The sequence below is a fragment of the Herpailurus yagouaroundi genome, unplaced genomic scaffold (genome assembly GCF_014898765.1).
Source record: "Herpailurus yagouaroundi ecotype Mexico unplaced genomic scaffold, PumYag 140, whole genome shotgun sequence".
Lineage (NCBI taxonomy): Eukaryota > Metazoa > Chordata > Mammalia > Carnivora > Felidae > Herpailurus > Herpailurus yagouaroundi.
In genome coordinates this window covers 1,385,208-1,409,273 of record NW_024412395.1, presented here as the reverse complement: position 1 = coordinate 1,409,273, position 24,066 = coordinate 1,385,208, and the positions used below count along the sequence as shown (strand labels likewise).

At 39.9% G+C, this 24,066-nt stretch overlaps 1 long non-coding RNA gene across 1 annotated transcript; it reads right to left on the bottom strand.

Annotated features, from left to right (window-relative positions):
* Nucleotides 1–9,514: 9,514 nt before the first annotated feature.
* Nucleotides 9,515–18,541, bottom strand: LOC121030212 (uncharacterized). Its single transcript, XR_005790113.1, has 3 exons — nt 18,460–18,541; nt 10,436–10,497; nt 9,515–9,617 (listed from the first exon to the last, which is right to left on the bottom strand). It is a non-coding gene; the product is annotated as an uncharacterized LOC121030212 (long non-coding RNA).
* Nucleotides 18,542–24,066: the final 5,525 nt, after the last annotated feature.

The window sequence follows — 24,066 nt, the reverse complement described above, 5'->3', positions numbered from 1 at the left end:
AATAAATAGCTGTAATGTCCTAACATTTATGTACTATTGCTCATTTTGTTCTTGACTCAGAAAAGTCCTTCAGGCTATATCATAAAATTTACAAAGTACCCTTTGGCTATTATTTCTGTGGATAAAACTTCAGGGAACAGCTATATTGAAAAGTTTAAATTCTTCTTAAAGTCCCTGATGTCTCTTGACTCACTGTTCTGTGACCTCTGTGCACTCCCACTTTTGACAGCTTGGAGACATGAGCTGTTAAACCATCCTCCTCTGCTTGTCTCCTGGCCACTCTTGCTTCTCCTCCATGTGGGGGTCTTGCCTGATGCTTAACAAAGAGTCCTATCCTGAGGACTGCTTGGAACTATTGCCTTTTTTGGCAAGAACACTCCATGATATATTTCTGATCTAGAACCAAGAGGTATACATTTCTTTTCATGTCATATTTCTTCTTACCTATTATTGTGCCTCCTTGTAATCCTTTTATTTGCTTATCAGATTTTCTTTGTTGTTTGTTTTAGTATTAGCTCAAACTTCAATTCCTTCCTGAATACTTCAGACTGCAATGCATTCTTAATTCTCTGTATTCTAATTACATCCATTTTGTATTCCTTTTATTTAGCATGGGCCACAAATTGCCTGGCACTTTGTTAGCTCTGCTGAGTATATTATGTGCCAAGCACCATCCAGCATATTTAACCATTTGAATTAATTTTTGTTTTCACTGTCACTAGGCAAACCATTCTAAGAAATTTCATTATTTCTATTATTCTGTATATATTAAAATGTCCCCCAAAATCCATTACACAAAAGTTAGAGCTTGATAAATTCTAGCAAAGTACTTAAGTTATCAGTTATTTTCTCTTTTTCCCTTTTGATTGAAGTATTAAAACCTATTAAATGTGGTTAAAAAATGTTATTTACTCACTGCCACATCTCAGTGAATACCAATAATTTTTCTTTGTATGTGTTTAATTAAAAGACTTTTTCAGAGCAGTTTTAGGTTGAACAAAAAATAAGTAGAAATTACAGAGTTTCCATATATCCTGTCATCACAAAACACAATTTCCATTATTATTAACATGTTTCATTAGTGTGGTACATTTGTACAATCAACAAGCCACTATAGATACATCATCATTAAGTAAAGTCCATAGTTTACATTAGGGTTCACTCTTTGTCTTGCTCATTCTATAGGATTTAACGAATGATTATATGTATCCACCATTACAGTATCACACAGAATAGTTTCATTGCACTGTCACCTAATCTCCACCTATTCATCCCTCCCTCCCTCTCCCAAACCCTAGTTTTGCCTTTTCAAAAATCTCATATATTTGGAACCATGAATCAGTAAGCTATCTTTTAAATTAGCTTCTTTCACTCCTTGCATTTAAGGTTCTCCATGCCTTTCTGGCTTGATAGCTTATTTCTTTGTATCATTGAGTAATATCCCTACAGCTTGTTTATCACTTTACCTATTGAAGGGTATCTTGATTGATTCCAAGCTTTGGCAATGAATAGAGACCCTATAAACATTTGTGTTTTCTGTAGACCTTAGGTTTTTTTGTTTTTGTTTTTCCATGTAAGTCGGCAAATTCCAAGAAGTTCAATGTCTGGATCATATGGTAAGAGTATCTTTAGGTTTCTAGGAACCTGACAAAGAGTCTTCCAAAGTGTCTATGCCATTTTGCATTCCCATCAGTAATGAATGAAAGTTACTGTTGCCCCACTGCCTTGTTGGGATTTGGACTTATGGTATTTTGGATTATAGCCATTCTAACAAGTGTGTAGTATTATGAAATTATCATTTTAATATGTAATTTTCTGATGACAAATGATGTTGAGCATCTCTCTATGTGCTTATTAGCCATGCGGTCATCTTCTTTGGTGAAGTGTCTGTCCAGATAATTCACCCATTTTGTAACTGGGCTGTCTGTTTTATTATTGAGTTTTAGGAGTTGTTTGCAAATTTGGGGTACCAATCCTTTACCAGATATATATTTCGTAAATATTTTCTCCCAGTTACTGATTTGTCTTTTCATCCTCTTAACAATCTCTTTCACAGATCAGGAGATTTTTAGTTTTATTTATTTATTTATTTATTTATTTATTTATTTATTTATTTTTAATTTTCAAGAGTTTATTTGAGGAAACATTGATTCAAATATGGCAGCACCAAACTGAAAATGGTAGAATACATCTCTAGGAGAAAGCTAGGAGAAAGAACTTCATAGAGAATCAACAAAGCAAGGAAATTATTTGTTCACACTAGCTTAAGTGGTTGACTTACTCGGAAAATAGCTCTAATGTCTTGGTAGCCTACATAAGCAAATTGAAACCTAAGCCAGGATCAATTCCTGTATGCACTTATATCTCAGGGAAAAAAATGCAAACAGCCAACTAGTTTTTAATTTTAACTGAAAGTAATTTATCATTTTTTTTTCTTTCATGGATTTGGTTTTATATCTAAAGAGTCATCACCAACCTGAAGGTCACCTAGATTTTATCTCCTATGTTAGGAGTTTTATATTTGTGTGTTTAGGTATTTAGGTATTTAGATCTATGATCCATGATCCATTCTGCATTTCTTTTTGTGAAAATTAAAAACTCTATGTCTATATTCTTTTTTCTTTCTTTTTCTTTTTTTTTCCTTCATAGGAATGCACCTTTCCTTGAAAACATTTTTTTCTCCATTGAATTGCCTTTATTCCTTTGTCAAAGATCAGTTGACTATTTTTGTGTGGGTCTATTTCTGGACTCTCTTTTCTGTTCTATTTATCTATGGTCTACTCTTTGGTCAATACCACACAGTCTTGATTGTTTTTGGGTATTGTCAGTCCACTGGCTATTATCCTTCAGTATTAGGTTGGCTATTTGGGGTGTTTTGCCTCTCCATAAATTTGCCCATACCCACAAAAAACTTGCTGAAATTTTGACTGAGATATCATTGAATCTATAGATCAAGATAGGAAGAATATACATCTTGACAATATGGAATCTTCCTAACCATGGACATGGACGATCTCTGCATTTACTCATGTTTTTATTTCTTTCATCAGAGCTTTGTAGTTTTCCTCATATAAAACTTCTACACATGTTGTATAGTTATACCTAAGTATGTCTCTTTTTTTTGGTGCTAACATATGGAGTTGTATTTTTTAATTTTTAATTTCAAACTCCAATTATTTACTGCTGACATGTAAGAAAGCAGTTGACTTTTGCATATTAATGTGGTATTCTATAATCCTGTATAAACATTTATTAATTCCAGACAATTTTTGTTGAGTTTTTTGATTTTCTACATAGACAATAATGCCATCTGGGAACAAGTAGTTTTATTTTTCTCCTTTCAATCTGTATTGAGAAGAGAAAAATATTTGTTCTCTTTTATTTCCTTTTGTTAATGTATTAGCTATGACTTCCAGTACAATGCTGAACAGGAGTGGTAAGAAGGAACATCTTTGCTTTGTTCCTAATTTTAAGTGAAAAGCATACAGTTTCTCATCATTAAGTATAATGCTAGCTATATATATATATATATATATATATATATATATATATTATTATATATAATATATAAAATCAAGTGAAACAATTTTTTATATTCTTAGAGTTCTGTTTTTTAAGTTTATTTATTTTGGAGAGATAGAGACAGAGTGTGACAGGGGGAAAGATGGACAGAGAGGGAGACACAGAATCTGAAGCAGGCTCCAGGCTCTCAACTGTCTGCACAGAACCTGATGTGGGGCTTGAAACCATGAACTGCAAAATCATGACCTGAGCTGAAGTCAGACGCTTAACCGACTGAGCCATCCAGGCACCCTTATATTCCTAGTTTTCCAGTAAATTAATTTGGTTTTCTTTGTCAGCAAGGAAGCTACTTTCTTTTTTAATTTTTTTAATGTTTATTTTATTTTTGAGAGACAGAGCACAAGCAGGGGAGGGGCAGAGAGAAAGGGAGACACAGAATCCAAAGGAAGCTCTAGGCTTTGTCAGTACAGAGCTGGACGAGGGGCTTGAACTCACAAACCATGAGATCATGACCTGAGTGGAAGTCAGCACTTAACCAACTGAGCCACCCAGGCGCCCCAGCAAGAAAGCTATTCTAAGAACTCTACTCTTTGTGATTCTTTGTGTATATATCAAAATGCCTCCCAAATTCCATTATTACACAGAATTTATGGCTTATTAATATTCTAGTGAATTATTTAAGTTATCAGTTTATTTTCTAGTTTTCATTTTCTTTTATTGTCCTAGATTAAAGTACTGAAAAAAACTGTTTTATTAAATATGGTAGGTGTGTTCTTTTTTTTTTACTCACTGCCACATCTAAATGAATTCCAGTTATTTTTTTTTGTTTGTATTTTTCTTCATCTGAAGTCTCTAAGTTAGAAAGTGTGTTCTAAAGAACACTAATACTTTGAGATGTGTAACCAAAGAGTACTGAATAAGTACCCCTATTCTTCTTGGAAATACCTACTGTATACTAATACTAAAGGTTCTGAGAAACCTTACAAGAAAGAATCCTGAATAATTCTCCCAAATATACTTGATTGTGAAACTTCGCTTTTCACTTACTCATAATCCACATATTTAGTGAACCACAAAATATACCTTGAGGAATGCTTCTAGTGGCTCTGTTCAGGTCATGAAATAAATAAGGCACACATTTTTTTTTCTTTCTCTACTAGATATGATGCTTCAGGCACATATGAAAGATCAATACATCCTGCACAGCCAACATTTTTTTCTGAATTTATTGGCTTATTTATTTCTGAGACAAAGTGAAGGTCTTTTCAGCTGTGATGTAGGTGAATAGTGAATATTGAATTTTGTAGAATCACTTTATGATCACGTTTAAAACACACTGGGTCCAGTCTATGGTCTTCATGAGAAGCAGCCATGCAGAGACACTGAACAACCACGTCACTGAAACTGATCCCTGCTCATCTCTGGTTCGCAGTGGCTTCTTCTGTAATAGGACCAGACAATTTCCAACATCATCAAGCTCTAGAACTTGATGGACATGTCTGCATCTTCATTTAGATTTGTTACACCAGTCCTGTCCCCACTTTGTGCTTCTTCAGTAGGTGTGTGCTCTAAGGCTGGAACTCCTGGCTTCCCATCATCCAGGGTAGAGTGGCAGGAAATGTCATGGGGAAACAAAAGGATCTGATTTGAAGTGTCACATCAGCTTCTTCAAAAAGATTTAAAAGGAAAACTACACATTTTTCAGGTTAACATCTTTTTTCCTTTTGACTCTATAAAAACACAAGGTCCCTTATAACCTACTACTCTCAGTGGAATTTGTATTTAGATTAAAGAATGGCTTAAGAGTTCTTTAATGCACTGAGGTTATCATTGAAGTATTTATGGCAAATTATAATATAAAGTAACAGCCTCACTCTGTGGCTGGTTAGCTTAGTTATAGGGTCATAAAATGATAAAGTATAAAATTGGAGGGGAACTTGGAGGTCATTGGCCTGACTCAAAGCAAAGCAGGAATCCTCCAAGCTTTCCTGAGGAAGATTATTCACTCTCTGTATTAACTAAACCAGTGAGGGCAGAGTCTCAGTCTCTGGGAAACTAGTTCCAATCTGGGGCAGCCCACTCTATTGCTTGCATAGCAGTGCTTCTTCCCCAAAGCTCTGACACTAACTTACAATGATGGAGCTCACTTGAAATTTCTTACTACTGGCCTTTTTGCCACAAAGGTTAGTTGGCGATTAGCTATCTCCAATAGCAACTGAATATGTATTTCAAATTCTGGACAAAGAGTCACCTGCTAACCTCAGGCACAGGCTTACTCCTAATCTGGGGCTTGTTATTTCAGCAACAATTGCCGATTTTCAACATTCTTTCATGTGCTCTACCACATTAGGCCTTCCAAAGACTCCTGAGGAAGAAGTTAGAGCATTACTGATGTTCATCAAGAGAAAAGAAGTCTCAGGGGAGTTAGGTGATGGATCCTAAACCACCAACCGGACTCCAACCAGATCCAACCGGATCCAACCGGACTCCAAATCTCAGGTCTTCATAATCTCACTGAAGGGTCTCAGTGGTGTTGCATCTACCATTGGTGTTCAAACACTAGTGTGTATTGGGTTGTCTGGAATAATTATTGTAGGTGTAGATTCCCAAAGATGCTACCTCAGTGGCTCTGGAACATGTGTTTTCCACAGTCTCTCAGTCAAGTCTGTGGCTGTGTGTCTAGGTCAGATTAGACTATGATCACAGACCTTTCACTTTGCATCAGCCTTTCTGGCAACAGTAGTGAGTATGAAGTGCAGACCTCTATGCCTGCTATGAGGAATATATCCCACAGAACCCCTAACAGAGGTTGTTCAACAATGCTGCCTATTTGAGCTTCCCAAGTAATCTCTGAAATATCAAAATATTCCCAACCTGATTCCCATTTTACCCTACTCAGGATTGCAAGGAATATTAAAGTCTTTGTGACCCAATCAATCATTTATTCATTTAGTTATGTTTTATTACTACAAACCATGGAACTAGCTATTTTATGTTTCTATTTGTAGTACTCTGGACACTGTTAAACTCCTTTGAATAAGCCATAGCTGTAAACCATGAGCTATTTATCCTATAAATATTTATTGAGGGGCTCCCTACCATGTAATCAACACAATGCAGGTTTAGAATACAAAATACAACAAAATAGGCATGTTTTTGCACTCTTGCAGAAACCTAATTTTAGGCTCCATTTTTTTTTTATTTTTTTACATTTATTTATTTTTGAGAGATAGAGTGAGACAGAGCATGATCAGGGGAGGGGCAGAGAGAGAAGGAGACACAGAATCTGAAGCAGCCTCCAGGCTCTGAGCAAGCAGTCAGCACAGAGCATGATGCGGTACTTGAACCCATGAACCATGAGATCATGACCTAAGCTGAAGTCAGAGGCTCAACTGACTGAGCCACCCAGGCACCCCTAGGTTCCATTGTTTTAATTGAGATGTTATTCTTATTACAGAGAAAGCAACTGATCACAAAGTATGTTATCTATTATTTGAGATAGGATATCTGCTAATGATTGTTTGGAGTCATCTGGCATTATAAAGTCAGACTTTGTAATAAAATGATGAAAAAAAAACATGCATATGCAAAGAGACAGATGAGATGAAGCCATGTGACTGTGGGAGGTGCTGGAGGCTGACCAGACATTTGACAATAAGTGTGACACTACACTAGTGTGGCCTGAGAGCAGAGACCAGGTGTCATGGTCAGGAACAACTTCAAGAGCAGAGCACATAACCCAGAGACATGGTCTCTATGTCTAGTCTCTTAGGGTATTAGAGCAGGGAGCATAATGAGTCATGTTAAAGATGTTTTAAGAATGGATAGATGAATGCATGGACAGACGATGGGTTAGAGTCTAATATCCATTAAAGCAGAGATTGTGAAGGATTTTGTTTTTTTTTTTAATTTAGAACATCAAATTTGTCTCTTAAATGGTAAAGAAAGGGAAAAGACCAAATTATTCTGTTTAATTCTTATCACAAAAGAAACAAAGGACCCAGTAACTAATGTAAAAGTGAGACCTTACGAGAAGGAGACAGTGTTACCTTAGAACTGGAATATCCATCCCAGTTTCGTCTTGGTCTGCTATGCCCACCCACTCTCAAAGTGCCAGGAACTGCCTTCTATGAGCCCCATTTCTGGTGACAGACTAAGACCCCTGTCTCACTTCCGTCTATCTGCAAAATCATATATTTATTCCATTCTCTATCTTTCCTGGATTCGGAGATCATCATTGTAAACAATACATAAATAAAATAAATACATAAACATCATAAACATTTTTTACTGAAACTTCACTCTCTTATTTTTCTCTGCATCAATCACACCCACCCCACAAAACTACAACCCTAGTCACTTCAGTGTCTGCTGTTGTCACTTTTACAAATATGTTACTAAGCATCATTTGAGAAAAACAAAAAACTCCATACATGGTGCCCAACCTAAAATCGTGAGAACAGACCTCCTATATTTCCATAAAAAAGCCCTCTTCCCCAATGTTCTGCAGAGACTTCAAATTTCTATAGCCCCCTCTTCATCTCACCTCCTCTCCCAGCAGGTATCCTTCACTATAGAGACAGACTCCACTCACAGGGAGTTTTCCAAACTTCCAACACCCAACACAGATGTGTGTAGATGAGTCTCAACCTGCCCCATCTTAGGAGAAGAGGCCTCCACTGTACCCCCATCCTTTCTGTCTACCTTTAGGGACAGATTTTTTATCCTTCCTTTCCCCTCCTTCTGACTTTTTCTCATCAGCATGTTAACCTAACTCACCTTATGTTAAAAGAAAAAATCTACCTCAGTCACACATCCTTTTGGTCCTTTCCCAAACTCTTGTGATTGTCCACACTCACTGTGTGCCCTTAACTTCCTTCCAATCACCTCTGAACACAGACCATCCAGCTCAGGCTGCTTATCATCAGGGTCACACTGACTTCTTCCCTTCCAGGTCAGATGGACTTCTCTGGGCTCTATGCTAGGAGGTTTTCAGCATCAACCAGCACCACTATCCATGCCCTTCTTGATACTACACCAGCTCATTTCTCTACACACACATTCTACCTGCTTCACAGCCTCTGCATAGAACCTTGTTGCTTAATGTGAGTATTCCTGTGGGGCCTTAGGATTTTGCTTTTCTTATTATCACCTTTTCTCTGGGAGAGCTCATGTGAAGAGTAATGATGGCTTCAATTTATATAGTGATAACTCAAAAATCTACAATTTCAGTACAGATTATTCTTGTACAGTTCAGTCATGTATATCCAACTGTTCACTGGATTCTCAACCTGGATATCCACAGGTACTTTAAATATGGATTGTAAACATGGGATAGTACTGGAATATTGTGTAGTCAATGTTAAATAAAACATTGGTTAGTTTGTGGACTCATTTTATTTCTCTGTTTAACATTTGTAAAAACAACTTTTCTGGAGTAGATTGACATATTCTGTTAAAAACTTACAGTGACCCATTTTGCTTGCACTGTTGCATCACAAAGGATGTGACCAGGGACCATGACCTGCTGATGTGTATGTATATTTACATACGGACAACCCATTCATTAGATACAAGGTAGAAATATCAAACCAAAAACTTTGTCTTTTTTAGGTCGAATACCCAATTCCCAAAGTTAGTTACAGTGGGTCTTGTTTTTATTACAGGATATATTCGGATTGCTGTATTCTTCATTTGATGTAACAGAATGCTATTAATCTAAATATTTGTAAATAAAGTACTTATATCCAGATTTTAAAAAATAATCAGCAGACTCAACATAGCATTGATCATCTCTTCTCACTGCCCACAGAACAAAACACATCAGAATACGATGCACTCCTCCTCCAGATCTCTCTCTCTCTCTCTCTCTCTCTCTCTCTCTCTCTCTCTGAAAGACCCTACTATCTAGCAGTTTCCCATCATCTCTGCCCCTGCCTATCCCCACATCCAAATAAATGCAACTATTATTATTATACTTCTTAATGTTCTATAGGCTTTTGAACAGTTTTCTTCATACTCGTGTCCTTTTGAGAAGAGGCAAAGGGAGCAGCCTGAATATGGGCTTCTTCAAATGTGCTGATGAATATTTTGACCTGGAAAACCAATAGGAGTCATACTGTTTAGAGTTACAAGGTGCATTAGTCTATATATGCTATGCTATGCTACGTTAATAAATAAAAGCCAAAATTAAATTGGTTTAATAGATCCAATGATGGATGATTTGTGTCTCACTCAAGCAAAATCCAAGGGAGTTGGGTGGTAGTCTTATATTTTGTACCTCTGCCATCTGAAACAGGGCACCCAGGGTTCCTGGGTTCCTGGGAATCACAGAAAAGGAAGAGAGGCCTAGAGTATCATATGGGATATGGTTAAGGTCCAGACTTGGAAGTGGTTTACATCATGTAAAGCTACAACCCACTGCCCACAACAGTCCTGTGGTCACAATCAATTACAACAGAGGCTGGGAAATTAACATTTGGTTGCACAACAGTCTCGATCACAGTAAGGAATATGTTTTGTTTAAAATGCCATGTTGGGGCGCCTGGGTGGCGCAGTTGGTTAAGCGTCCGACTTCAGCCAGGTCACGATCTCGCAGTCCGGGAGTTCGAGCCTCGCGTCAGGCTCTGGGCTGATGGCTCAGAGCCTGGAGCCTGTTTCCGATTCTGTGTCTCCCTCTCTCTCTGCCCCTCCCCCATTCATGCTCTGTCTCTCTCTGTCCCAAAAATAAATAAACGTTGAAAGAAAAAAAAAATGCCATGTTAATTAGAAAGAAGCCTAAGTTGAACAAATCTTAAGCAAAAAAAGTTTTCAGCATTAATTAAATTTGATCATCTTTAGTAAGATAAAAATGCAGTCCTGTTTCTTTGACAAAGGTTTAGAAAGAAATGAGACAGAGACTGTAGAGCCTTACTTCTGCTGCAGCAATCTCTGGAATATAGTATCCGAGGGTGCTAGTCTTCTGATCATCAGGAGCTGGAAGGAGAAGCATACAGAAGCCTGATTGGCTGGGAGTTTTGACAGCTAACATGGTATCGGAAGATAATTTAACCTCTTCTGAGTTCTCCTGTGTCACTCACCACTAAAAGCTGGTGCTTAGTACAATCATGTCTAAGATCGTCCACTAATGATTGCAACCACACTGAAGAGCAAATCTCAGGCCTCACGAAAGTCTTACAATAGGAGCAGGACTAACAGGAAAGTTCAGTGGGCAGGTGGTGCCACTGTTACCTGCTTTGTCCAGAAGTCTGATAAACCAGCCACTCTTCTTTCTGCAAGAGCTTGGGATTAAGCAATCTGTTAAACCAAGAAAGGTTATCCATTTACATCAGAAAGAAGTTTTGATATGTTGCTTTCAGCTGGCATCTGCCAAACTTTCTCCATAACCCACCCATAATTTAGGACTGCCTCCTCCACTGATGTTCAAATCACCATCCTCTGAATTACTAAAGTGGACTCTTAATTGGATTTTCAGCTCCCCTGGTCCACTAGACCTGTTCTAAGCAGTAGAGTCACTTCCAGCCTCACCTTCAATTCGTTCTCCATACTGGAGCCAAAAGCATGGTTTGCCTAAATAAAAAATCTAAATGTCATGGTCATCTTTAAAACGCTTCCAGCTGCTCATACAGTATAACCTGAGTTCCATGGCTTGCATGACCAGGTCCTTCTCACCTCTCCACTTTCACCCTTCCCTCCTCTCCCCATGCTGTATATAGATTGGCACTTTTTTTTTAATTTTTTAACGTTTATTCAGTTTTTGATAGAAACACAGCGTGAGTGGGGAAGGGGCAGAGAGAGAGAGAGGGAGACACAGAATCCGAAGCAGGCTCCAGGCTCTGAGCTGTCAGCACAGAGCCTGATGCAGGGCTCAAACTCACGGACTGTGAGATCATGACTTGAACTGAAGTCAGACGCTTAACTGACTGAGCCAGTTACAGGTGCCGCTACAGATTGGCATTCTTTACCTTCCCTGGAAGTGGCAACATTTTTCTAATTCCTGATCCTTAATATACCCTTTCCCCTCTGTCTGAAATGTTCTTCCATCCACCACCACCTAATTCTTGCCAAGCATTCAAGTCCCAGCTTAAGCCTTTCCACAGCCACCCTGCTTCTGTCCACCAAGTTGGAGAGATTAAGGTCACCTCTCGGCAACTTCCACCACCCTGCAATTGCTACTCCATGTTTATTGCCTCCTTAGACAAAACTATTTAATTCATCATTCTATAATCAGAGCATAGGACAGCAGAAGAGGTACCAAATAAGCAATTACCAAATTAAGAACTTCCACTCTACCCCTTTCCATCTGGCTAATTCCTACTTGTCATTCTGACTTCAGGTGTCACCCCACTTCTTGAAGTCTACTGTGACTCTAGTTTGGACATGGCACACAGTGATTCCCTCCACCAGGGCCTCCATCTCACTGTGGCATAATTGTCTGTCCCCACCATTTGAAGAAAGGACAGAGATGGTGCTTACTTGACACAGTATCTCCAGTTACCATTACAATCCCCAGTACAGAGTTAGCACCAGTGAGATCTACCAGATGCAAGAATGAATCCAGAATAGCTTGCTATCTAAGCTGGAATTTTGACATAGTCTGACAGGCAGACAAATCATGGTTGAGATAACCTTCATAAATTATCTTAATTAACAAGAGGTACCCAGTTTTGTTGACCTCTCTGGGAAGTATCTGCCCTCCATGTGTGCATGGAGGTGCATTGGAAAGATCTTCCAGGGAGAGACTAGGTCATTCTCTAAAACCTCTCTGGATCTGCTTCAATGTTCAGACAGGCTCTCAGGCAAAGTCCAGAGTCCTACCACTCCAACCTAACCATTATCAAGGGGCCCTTCACAGTGACTGTAAGGTCATTTTGTTTCCTGATACCCAGAGACCAAGTCAGACCCATGAGTCTTATTATAGTCATATCAGTGCAAAATGAACAAGATCAATCCTAGTAAAACAAATAAGGTCCTTCAAAGAATATGGGTTTTGTCAGTATGTGGTCACGATGCATTCATATTTTTTTTTATCAACATTCACTGAATATGTGATGAGTGCCAAGGGAGAGATTAAATGCTGCACATGCATGAACACTGCATTCCTTATAATTGTTTGAGTGGCAGATGTTATCTCTGTTTTCAAAGATGAAGAAACTGAAGCTGGGAAGAGTTAAATAAATGGCATGGGGTGCCAGGCCCCATGTTCATGTAACCCAAAGCTTATGTTCTATTCTCCAAAATCCTCTCATGGACAGGATCAGTTATTTGTCAACCATCACAAAGAAGACTGCCCACAAGAACTATTTCCCTGCCTTGGCCAGGCTCACTTTTCCCTACATTCATGCTTCGTGAAGCCCCAGGAGTCTCCTGGAGGAGTCTTCATGTGTGCTCATGTGTCATTCACCCCTGAAACTCCACAGCCTCCTGCCCAGAGCTTCTCTCAGTATGCTGGGGTAAAGGTTTCTCCCTCCGTCAGCAGGGTCTGAGTCTCACTGCCTGGGGACTAATGTCTTCTGAATTTAGTCCAGACACCCTGCATTGCATAAGACCCAAATACAGTTCCACAGGGAACATGGGCAGGTGATGTCTACGTTACTGTATTTCAGTCCCATGACCTGTCTCTCCCTGTGGCACTAGAGCAGCCTCCCTGTGCCTTGACCTTTTCTTCCTTCTCCTAGCAATCCCTCAGTCATTGTGAAAATAGATTCTTATTGGCTTATCTATGTCATCCTTTTAGGATTTAGCTTGGGATATGGCTACATAAATATCTTCTTACTACACTTGAGAGTCCCAAGTATGAACATACAGAAACAGAAATAGCTGTTTGAACTAGACACTATAAAGGACAATAAACTAAACAGTTCTCCCTGGTTTGTGTGTGCTTTAACTCAGCTCCTATACCCTTCACTCTCTTCCCTGAGGGGAGGGGAGGTTAAACTGTGGAAAACTCAAGCTTCAGAATCCTGTTATGGCAGTGTAGTGGTGGTGACATTCTTCCTTCTCATCCAGGAGCTCATGGGCATTCCTGTGTGATTCCCTCTGTGCCTACAGAGTGCCCTGCTATAGCACTGCTCTGGGAGACACTTATGGGGTGGCCATCTCCCATAGTCAATGAGAATGAACTTCTATCATTTATGGGTGTTTCATACGTCCCCTGTGCAGTGGACTCACCTAGGAGTATTGCTGTGACATTTCTGGTTTTATGAGAAGGCAGGCAGATAGCTCTCAGCCCTTCTTCTGAAGCCCACTTGAAGGACTGTAGCTTCTGTGCCAGCTGCTTTGGAGGGAGAATGCATGAGAACTACCTGTGGGAATGTGTGGGGCAAAATGGAGAGAATGTCCTAGGAGGAAGAGAAGAGAGAGTAACCTTGAGACCCAAGTGAAGATAAGTCTGTGGGCAAAGATATCCCAGCTGCAAGATTGAAAAAAAAAAATGCCAGGAAAGGACAGCATGGCCTGGGCTGGAGGCACCTTTGAGGGGAGAGGGATATACATCACAGCAGCTTTTCTGCTTCTGTACCTTGGTCTGGTCCTATTTTGTTATGGCTTAATCTCCACCAGCATGTAGACCGATGTGGGACAGTGTGCCTTGATAAGCTTGCTTCTGAAACTCGGCCCCTCTGCTTGCTAGGTGGTGCTGTCATGGGGGTTGCTACTGGTGAGTTAGTGATGCAAATGTCTGTGTAAGACTTGTGGCATTTGAAGACACACACACACACACACACACACACACACACACACACACACTGCATTATTTCACAGCATTGATGAGTCCCTGAAATAAATCATCTAAGTTATGTAGCTTCATTTGTGTTGGAGACCTTTAATGATTTTACTATTGCCATCCAAGAAACTCATAAAGTGGCCCTGAAGCATTTATAGTGTTTGTTTGAATATTTAATAGGAGGTTCTAGAAAACTGTTTTATCATGCACTACTTAGATTTGTAGGTGGATTGCTGTTTTATTTGGAGAATGATATACTTGCTAATCTTGCTACACAAAAAATGCTTTTATAGAGAGGTGAAGTTATGTTTCCTAGGATGTTCCAGGGTAGGGATCATTATTTAAATATTGTAGGTTGGGAATTCAAACTGATAGAAACACAATCTAGTATTAAGACCCTTCCACTCTTCCTAGCCATCAGGGTGTCTACAAAGGTTGACCCTTCAACTTGGCCCTGGAAGTGCAGGATCCTTCACATCACAGGCACTAATGAGTCAAGGGAGGTCCTCTTGTGAAGTGCTCTCCCTAGAGTGTGGCAAGGAGCAAGGTCAACCTGGAAAGAAATCAAAATGAGACAAGATATAGGGAGTTGGGACTGGGAAAGAAGAATCTGTGGCTTCTCTGTTACTTTGTTTCTCCATTTCTTTACAACAGAAAAGACAATTCATAGGGTCAATATCAAGATGGAGGCATAGAAGGAGAAGGCAGGAAACAGGCTCATGGGCCTAGATTTTTTTGGGGGAAAATTCCAAGTGTGTATTGTCTAAAATGTGCTTGTATCTAGGTTGTTATGTGTAGATTTGTGTCCTCTCATCCTCAGGAATCTGGCAGGGGTAGTGGCAGCCATGGGAAAAAAAGTTGTGGAGATCTGGAGAATTCTAGCCATTTGTCTTTTCTAGATCATGACTAACATTTAGTGTTCTTGGCAAGTAAAATGGTTTATACTAAGAAAGGAACTCTGAAATATCAGGGTTTGTAAAAAGACAAGAATATATCAGGTTTTGCCCATCATGTATCTGTGACACTCATGTTGTTTTTTATGTGACAGACTTTGTAGAAAAATAAATGCCTGAGGAGCATGGCTGGAGTGAAGCTGCAGTGTGGTCCTGAGGCTTGTAGGGGACAGCAGTGATGCCTCTTGGCCCAACACCCAAGTCAGGAAGGGCAGTGATTGTGTGGGACAGAAGTAGCCTGGAGGGAAGAATGGCTGGGAACTGGGAGAGTCCACTGGGGGCTCTGCTGGGTCCTGGAGGACCCAATGTGGGTGCCCAGGATGAGTAGACAGCTTCAGGTTGAGAGCAAAGAGCCCTGACTGCCAGCAATGAAGCAGATGGCTCTTTGGAGGAATTATTATCCTGATACCTACTGGGTGGGAAATCCAGTCCTGAGATTCTTGCATAGAGATTCTTGCAGCCAGGAAGCTTCTCCTGCCCAAACAACTTTTCCTAGATGTTTTCCTAGGACACCTGCTGTTCATTATTCTGTCTTCACTCAACAGTGCCACCTGCCTATGCCATGCCGGGCATGTTCTAAACCTGGAGACATGGCAGTGACCAAGTGAGACCCAGATCCTGTCTTCACCAACTCCCCAGGCTAGGGCAAGTCACATTAGCAAGACATGAGGAATTGAGTGTACAAACATGAAATGTTAGGGGGCGTCCAGCTGGCTCAGTCGGTGGAGCATGTGACTCTTGATCTTGGGGTTTGAGTTCGAGCACCACGTTGGATGGAAAGATTACTTAAAAATAAAGTATTTTTAAAAACAAGTAAACAAACATGAAATGTTAGGTCAGATTCACTCTGAAACAATGTGACAAGGTTCACAGTAGACTTTTCAGCCTTGGAGATTAAACAGTTGCTAACAAAAGCAATTTACTTAACATTCTTCTAAGAGAATAGAGACGGTGTGGGGCTGAATTTGACTGGCTTCATTTCAGAACTCCTTTCAGTATTAAGAAGGTAAAGGTGATTATTCCTATCCTGTGTGTCCTAGTGATATTGGGAGGAGATGGACAGCTGTTCTATAAACTAACAAATGAATACATTTTACAGTAAAATGAGTATATACACATTACATAAATAGAATTATGTATATGTATTTTTAATCCTAATATATGGTATGATCCTTTAGAATCCAACCATGTCGAATTGATCTTTAAAACCACAATATAGGGGTGCCTGGGTGGCTCAGTCGGTTGAGCATCTGACTCTTGATTTCAGCTCGGGTCATGATCTCACGGTTTTGTGGGTTTGAGCCCTGCATTGGGCTCTGCGCTGACAGTGCAGAACCTGCTTGGGATTCTCTGTCTCCCTCTTTCTCTACCCCTCCCCCACTCATACTGTCTCTGTCTCTCTCTTATTATTAAAATAAATAAATAAAAAAAAATAAAAAAAATAAAATAAATAAATAAACTTAAAAAACACAATATACATGCTGTCAAAGGTCCTTTATATAGTTTTTTTTTTGTAACAGATGAATATATGAATAATGTAACTCACATATGAGTAAGGCATGCATCTTCAGCTCTGGCATGTAATTAAAGCACTCCCTGTAGCATCTTAAAATCTGTGAACCCTCAGTAGCTTTCTGTCTTATCCTCCTTCTGCTTCCAACCTCTCCCTCCCAGTAAGTCCCTGGGCTGTTACATGCTTCCAAATGTTCCAAGGGCCAGGGCTGTCATACCACTCCATTCAGGGAGACTTACTGTCCAGCAGTGACCTGTGCTCTGCACACATGGGGGAGAATCCCTCAGCACTCACCATGCTACAAGGCACAGACAGTACCAGGAAACCTCTGCTGGTCAATGGAGACCACTGCCACTGGGAGAGTGGGGCACTCCATTGACCCTCGTGTCCCACAATCACCACAATGCTGGAGCCTGTGCAGGCTGGAGTAGGAGCTCCAGCTCAGGTAGTGTGAAGAGGCCTTCAACACAGCTGGACCTGACTTTCACCTTTTGTGGCCACACCATCACGTAGCCTCTCCCAGTCCCAAGGGCCCCAGGAAGGACAATATCCAATCACACCTAGTTTTGATGTTCAAGTACTATTGCTCATAATGTCACCACTCTTTAAATCACTTGGAGCCACTGCTTCTAGGAGCAGCCTATCCCTGGGACACAGATGATCATGAGCCCCTAGACCCCAGAGTCAGACTGACTGTTGGTTCTTTTGGATTCTGGGCCAGCTTGGCAATCAGCTTGCCTTTTCATCTCGTTCAAACCTTGAGAATTTTATTTCAGGGGACTTGTTCATCTCCATCCACCTGGAATTTGTGATCCCAGGCCATCACGCTCTCCCCAACAGGTGTCAGTTGCTTTGAATCTCAGGCAAAAGCATGAGATGTCTTATCCATTCCTTTCCCTAAAGCCTTGGGCTCTGAGCATTCGTCCACCCTCCCAAGCAAGCTGACAGTTTGGCACAGGAATAGGAATAGTTTCTTAACAGAGAATAATTCAATAAAGCCCTTACTCAGTAGATTTCCCCACTATTTTAAAATTAGAATTGTTTATTTTATTTATTAATGTATTTGTCTACCACTTTCCTCAAGAATCTTTATCATATTCTTTAAAAATGCAATGGGAATAAAAATAGTTATCTTTTCTGATTCCAGAAGCTAGGGAGATATTGGGACTAGAACAGACATGAGGTAGTCTGACCCCCACACTCACTAGTGTATCTCACTGCACTTCTGGTAGCATAATGGACACCACCACCTGCAGCCAGTGGAGGGCAGTTCAGAGAATGGCCACCCAGCCATTCCTGTTAATTTATCTGGATGTATCAGGTGATTTTAATGCCAGTGAATGTGACCAGATTTACAGCCTGGAGCCTAGAGGTGAGGACAGCAGCCTTGGGCATTTTATTGAATACCCCCTTGGCATCCATTCAGAAATCCTCAACAACTCCCAGTGGATGAGCATGACAAGAGTGTATGTGGAAGTGCTTCATAAACTGTAGAGTACTAAACAAATGTGAACAGCAGTTAACAGTAATTATTACTGATAATACCCAGGAGAGGTCAGAGCTCTCTCATCAACAGTCTGGCTTTCTGGAAAGCAGTGGATTTAAGACACACACAGCTGCACACTTAGTCCTTTGGAGACTCTCAGGCCTGGTTCCCCAGTACCATTGTCAGTGTTTCTCAGGTATGTTATGTACACTTTCCCTTGTCAGTTTCCCAAGGATGTTCATGCTCACCCCCATCACCTTACCTGTTAACATTTGCCAGGTGCTGTTTCCGGCTGAACTTGCTTTCAGAGCTCTTTTTAGATGAACTTTCACACCTCACCAGAGCCTCTGAGGTGGAGCCATTATTATCTAATCTCTGTTCTTCAGATGAAGAAACTGGAGAGGTGAAGCACTTTGTTCAACGTTAAAAGGGAGAATGCAAGTACAAGGCAAATACAAGTCCTGGCACACAGGAAGAGCAGGAGGAGCTGGACCCATGGTCAGAAGAGGAACTGTCACCTACCTGTGAGCTCTAAGGACTGTTAACCTGTCCTGACCAGGAGAAACCACTGCTTCAGTCTCCTGCCTTTTGATTTGTGCCATTTTCTACACACACACACACACACACACACAGTGATATTGTGTTTTTTAATAAGAAATATATATTTAGTTTTCATCCTCTTTCTGGTTTTCCTAAAACCCTTGAAATTTCCTAAGGTATGAGAGCAACTAAGGTGTCCTTTGTTATGTTAATAGTGACTCTTGGAACCCAAACAGGGCTGGTTGCAAGGGAGCCAACCCTGTGATTAAAAGGTTGAAACTGTGAGTTCCACCCCTGACCTCAGGAGAGGAGAGTGGGGCTGAGGTTCAGTTCAGTGACCCAGAGCCAATAATTTAATCAATGGTACCTGTGTAATGAAGACTCTGAAAACCCCAAATGGGCTGGGTTCAGAGAGCTTCTGCATTGGTGAACATGTGTTGGTGCTCAGGGAAGCAGCACCTGAACACCATGGAAGCTTGGTGCCCTTCCCCCAAACCTCACTCTATGCATCTACCATATGGCTATTCCTGAGTTATGTCCTTGTATGATCATCTGGTGATCTAGTAAAACATTCTGAGTTCTGTGAGCCTTTCTAGCAATACTTAAACCAAGGAGAGGTATGATGGGAACTTTTGCTCTGTAGTCTGTGTGTCAGAAACACAGGTAACAATGGGGGTTTATGTCTATCATCTGAATTGGGGGGAGGGCAGTCTCGTGGGACTAAGCTCTCAATCTGTGGAATCTGATGCTATCTCTGGGTAAATAGTGTCAAAACTGAGTTGAATTTTAGGAAACAAAGCTAGTATCCTGACAATTGCTGGAATGTGTGGGGAAATTCCCCCTCCAACACATTGGAATTGAATCTAGGAACCCAAAATACACACACACACACACACACACACACACACACACACTACCTCAGCATTCCCTGCCCAGGCCTAAATGCCCCTCCTCTGTGCTTCCCAGACCTTCTGCTTCTCCTGCAGAGCATATAAGGATGCAATCAAGATTGTAAGACCCTGAGAACATGCGCATTCTTTCCTGTGCATTTCTGTAAATACATACCCCACACAAGGATCTTCAAGGATCTTCTTATAGGAGATGACTGTATGATTTTTAACTTGAATTATCTGATGCTTGGGAAAAGAATAAGGGGTATACAATTTGAATTTTGCATATTTATTCATTGATTAACCTCATGAACATTGAGTCATTGAGCACTGAATGTGTTCTATGTACACTTTCTTCTTGCAAAGTGGTGGTATTCTTTGATATGACCAGCTACAACCAGAAAAAAAAAATGACAGGGAATATTTCCAAATTATTTGGTAAATATAACACTAGGAGAATTGTTCTTGGCAATATGAGTATGAAATACATTGCTACGGAAACCAAAGGAAAGATGAAATTAATTTAGACCAATCATAGAAGGTTAGAGTCCTTCAGAGGAAAAATAAAAAGCTATATGTCATTACAATAAAATGGATTTCCCATTCTAAAGAAAATATATGTCTTCTTTTCCTTGTTCCCTCACTGTGTCCCCACTGTGCTAGAGTCAGACACTTTCACAAGAATAAACACAGATAGTGAGAAGAGCATTGATGAATGGTTCCCATTCACTCACAGCTGGGCTATGCCCTGGTTGGGACCGGGGGGGAGAGACACACAGACACAAATAAGACAGGAGGCCACAGTCTTCTTTTGACACATACTACAACTACTAATTTATTCTCCATCTTTATACTTTTGATATTTCAAAAATTAGTGTATCAACTAAAATAAGACAGTTTATAACTTTGAGATTAGCATTTTTCACTTAACATTATTCCTTGAAGTTCATTCAAGTAGTTGCATACCAATAGTTTCTTGCTTTTATGGTTGAGAAGTAGCCTATGGTGTGGATTACTGCAGTCTGTTTAACCATGTGCCCAGTGAGTCATTTCCAGGTTTGGCCTCTATGAACAGAGTCCCGATGTGTTTGTTTTTTGTTTTTTTGTTTTTTAAATCTCCTTTGAGATTTTCTATTTGACCCAAGGATTACTTAGAAAGAAGTATGCTGCTTAAATTCTATGTGTTTGAAGATGTCCTTGTTGTTTTTCTTTGATACACTTCTACTTTGTTTCGATTCTAAAACATACTCTACATGATTTCCATTCTTTTAAGTTAGTTAAGGTTTATTTTATGACTCAGGATATGTTACATTATTAATAAAACTTTGAACACTTGTGTAAAGTTTTTATGTGAAAATAAGTTTTTCTTTCTCTGGGAACAATCCCATGATGTGTAAGCACTTGAATAGAATGTAGATTCTGCTATTGTCACTTAGAATATTCTATAAATATTAATTAGACACTTTTGTGCAATGTTGTTCTGATCTTCTCTCTGTCTGATTTTTTTTCTAGTAGTTCTATACATTGCAGAGAGAGGAGTGTTTAATTCCCCAACTACAAATGTGCATTAAGTGATTTCTTCTTTCAGCTGTCAGTTTTTACTTCATGTATTTTAGAGCCATATTGTTTTGTGTATATACATTTATTGTTCTTCTAAGCCCCTTCTCTTTCTCTGCTTTCATCTTGCTCTTTTGGCTAGAGAGAACAGAATTTTTAAAGTTGTTTGTCTACATCTGTTAGAAATCCTAGCCTTCATAATTAGCCCAGGATAGACTAGAACCAACAAATACTTTTATTTAAATATGTTTATTTCATTTTCATTAATGTTAGAAGCTAAGTAATAAAAATAACATCACATCCATAAGTAAAATGACATTACTTTGACATTTTCCTCCGCTCTCCCAGAGAAGAGGATAAAGTTTCCCTTTACCCAGCTGAATCAGGAGTTTAGGAATGCCTGGGAGGCAGAGAAATAGGTGTTCTAACTCCTTGGCTAGAGACTTGCTGAAAAGCAAGGAACCGTTGTTTGCATTTGTCTTTTTTTGTGAGGATGTTTTGTGGATATTGCAGGTCAAGAATGATGCTGTAGGCAGGGTTGAGAAACAGTAGCTAACTGTTACCAAGCAAATTTAGGATGTTATCTCTAGGATTTATGCTTTGACCAGGTAGTGCCTATGTTTGAGTTGGTGCCACTTCACTCTGTCATCCCCACATGGTGATCTATGAATTTCCTCTGTGTCCTCAGACTGCATGCTCACTGCAGAGAGAGAGCCAACTGCATACATACATGCACCCAGGCACCGTGCAGGATCCACTACATATGTTGCAGCCTGCTGAATGGAAGTTTCTACTGAAACAGTGTAAAATAAGAGATGCAATCATTCCAAAGGAGCTGCCAGGACATGTGCAGGATTTGTAAAGAAAGCTGGTTACATGTGTCTTGAAACCACTCACCCAAAGTTGGAATATAAAATGTTAGCTTGTTGGGAATTAGAAGGAAATTTGGTAGGGGATATATTTGGAGGGAGCTCCTGGAGCCTGTGAGTCTTGTTCTCCAAACAAATGGAGAAGCTCAAAAGAGAGAATCAGGTCTTATTTGACCCTGTCCAATAGAATCAAATGGTAGCAAATAGGTTTCAAAAAAAAAACAAAAAACAAACAAAAAAAAGCAACCCACAACACTTAAGACCCACCTTTGTATTAGTAGGAGATGAGGATGAAGAAACAAACAGACAAATGAAAAACAGTTGATGAACATGGATTGTGCAGCTCATGAGTCAAAGAAATCACAGGTGAGAGACCTGTTAAGCTGAGGGTTCAAGAGAGGGAATTAGTTTAAATATCTTCTGAGCCCAGAACAGAAGGCCAATCTACATCATGAAAATTATGAAAGAACTTTCTTGTCTTCTTTAGCTGTCTCCCAGTTCCTCCTTCTTAGAAAGATGGTAGAGGAGAGAGTGGACAGACATAGATCAGGCCACACCTCACCTTAGGAAGGCAGGATGACCACGTACTTCTGGTCCCTATGAGAGAATTGAGAAAAAGTCTTATTTTTAAATGTACTCAGAAGCTTGGATTAATACCTGAGATTATAAAATTTTAATTACTGAATTACAGTGTTGGATAATTTAGAGTGACCATAAGAAATCTCATTAACAGGGGCACCTGGGTGGCTCACTCAATTAAGTATCTGGCTCTTGATCTTGGCTCAGGTCATGATCTCATATTTTCATGAGTTTGAGTCCCATGTTTGAATCCCTGCTTGGGATGCTGTCTCCACACCCCCCCCCAACTCTCTCTCTCTCTCAAAATAAATAAACATTAAAAAATTTTTAAAAATCTCAGAGCGCCTCAGTGGCTCAGTTGGTTAAGCATCCAACTTCGGCTCAGGTCATGATTTCATGGTTTGTGATTTCAAGCCCTGCGTGGGGCTCTGTGCTGACCACTCAGAGCCTGGAGCCTGCTTCGGATTCTGTGTCTCATTCTTTCTCTGCCCCTCCCCCACTCTTTCTCACTCTGTCTCTCAAAAATAAATGAATGTAAAAAAATTAAGAAAGCTCATTAACAAATAATGACAGGAAAATCTTTGTCTCCACAGAAGTGGAGGAGATAGCAGTGGACAAGATAGCTACATTGCATAAATATATACAGGAAGTAGAAGACAAAAATCATAATACTTTCTGATTACAACTAAAAGGTTTTGTTAAGCCCTGCATGTTCTGTCATTTACTGAGAGCCTTCCATGTGCTAGGTATCATATTGGGAGCTTTAGGAATGAAATGCCAATCTTCCTCAGAATTCTTGTCAATGTCATTGTCCCCTCTTCATACAGGAGTCAACAAGATCCAAGATATGTAATTTGTCTAAGATAATGCAGGTAGGAAGTGACAAAGTGATAGACTCAAGTTTGTTTGGCTCCAAAGAACTGCCAGTCAGTTCTTTAACAAGTAACTATTGGACATTTCCTATTTACCATTTTAGGTACTGAGGAAATCATGATAAGCAGAATCACACATCATCCATCTTCTTATGGAGCCTGTAGATTAGTGGGTGAGTGAGACATGAATAAAATAGAAATACTAAAGACAGGGTTCCTGGGTGGCTAAGTCAGTTAATCATCCAACTTGATTTAGGCTCAGGTCATGATCTCACCATCATGAGATCAAGTGCCTTGTGGAGCTCCATGCTGGGCATGGAGACTGCTTAAGATTCTCTCTCTCTCCTCTCTCTCTGCCCCTCCCCTGCTCATGTGCACCTGCTTGTTCTCTCCAAAAATTAAATAAATAAATAAATGAATAAATACCTAACTTAAAAAAAAAAAAAACTACTCAAGTAAGATAAGTGCTTCAAAGAAAATGAAGGTGGTTCTAAGTAAAGAAGAGGTCTGACTTTACAGACCTTATTGGGAGGATGAGAAGATAACTGGGTGGGAGAAGGAA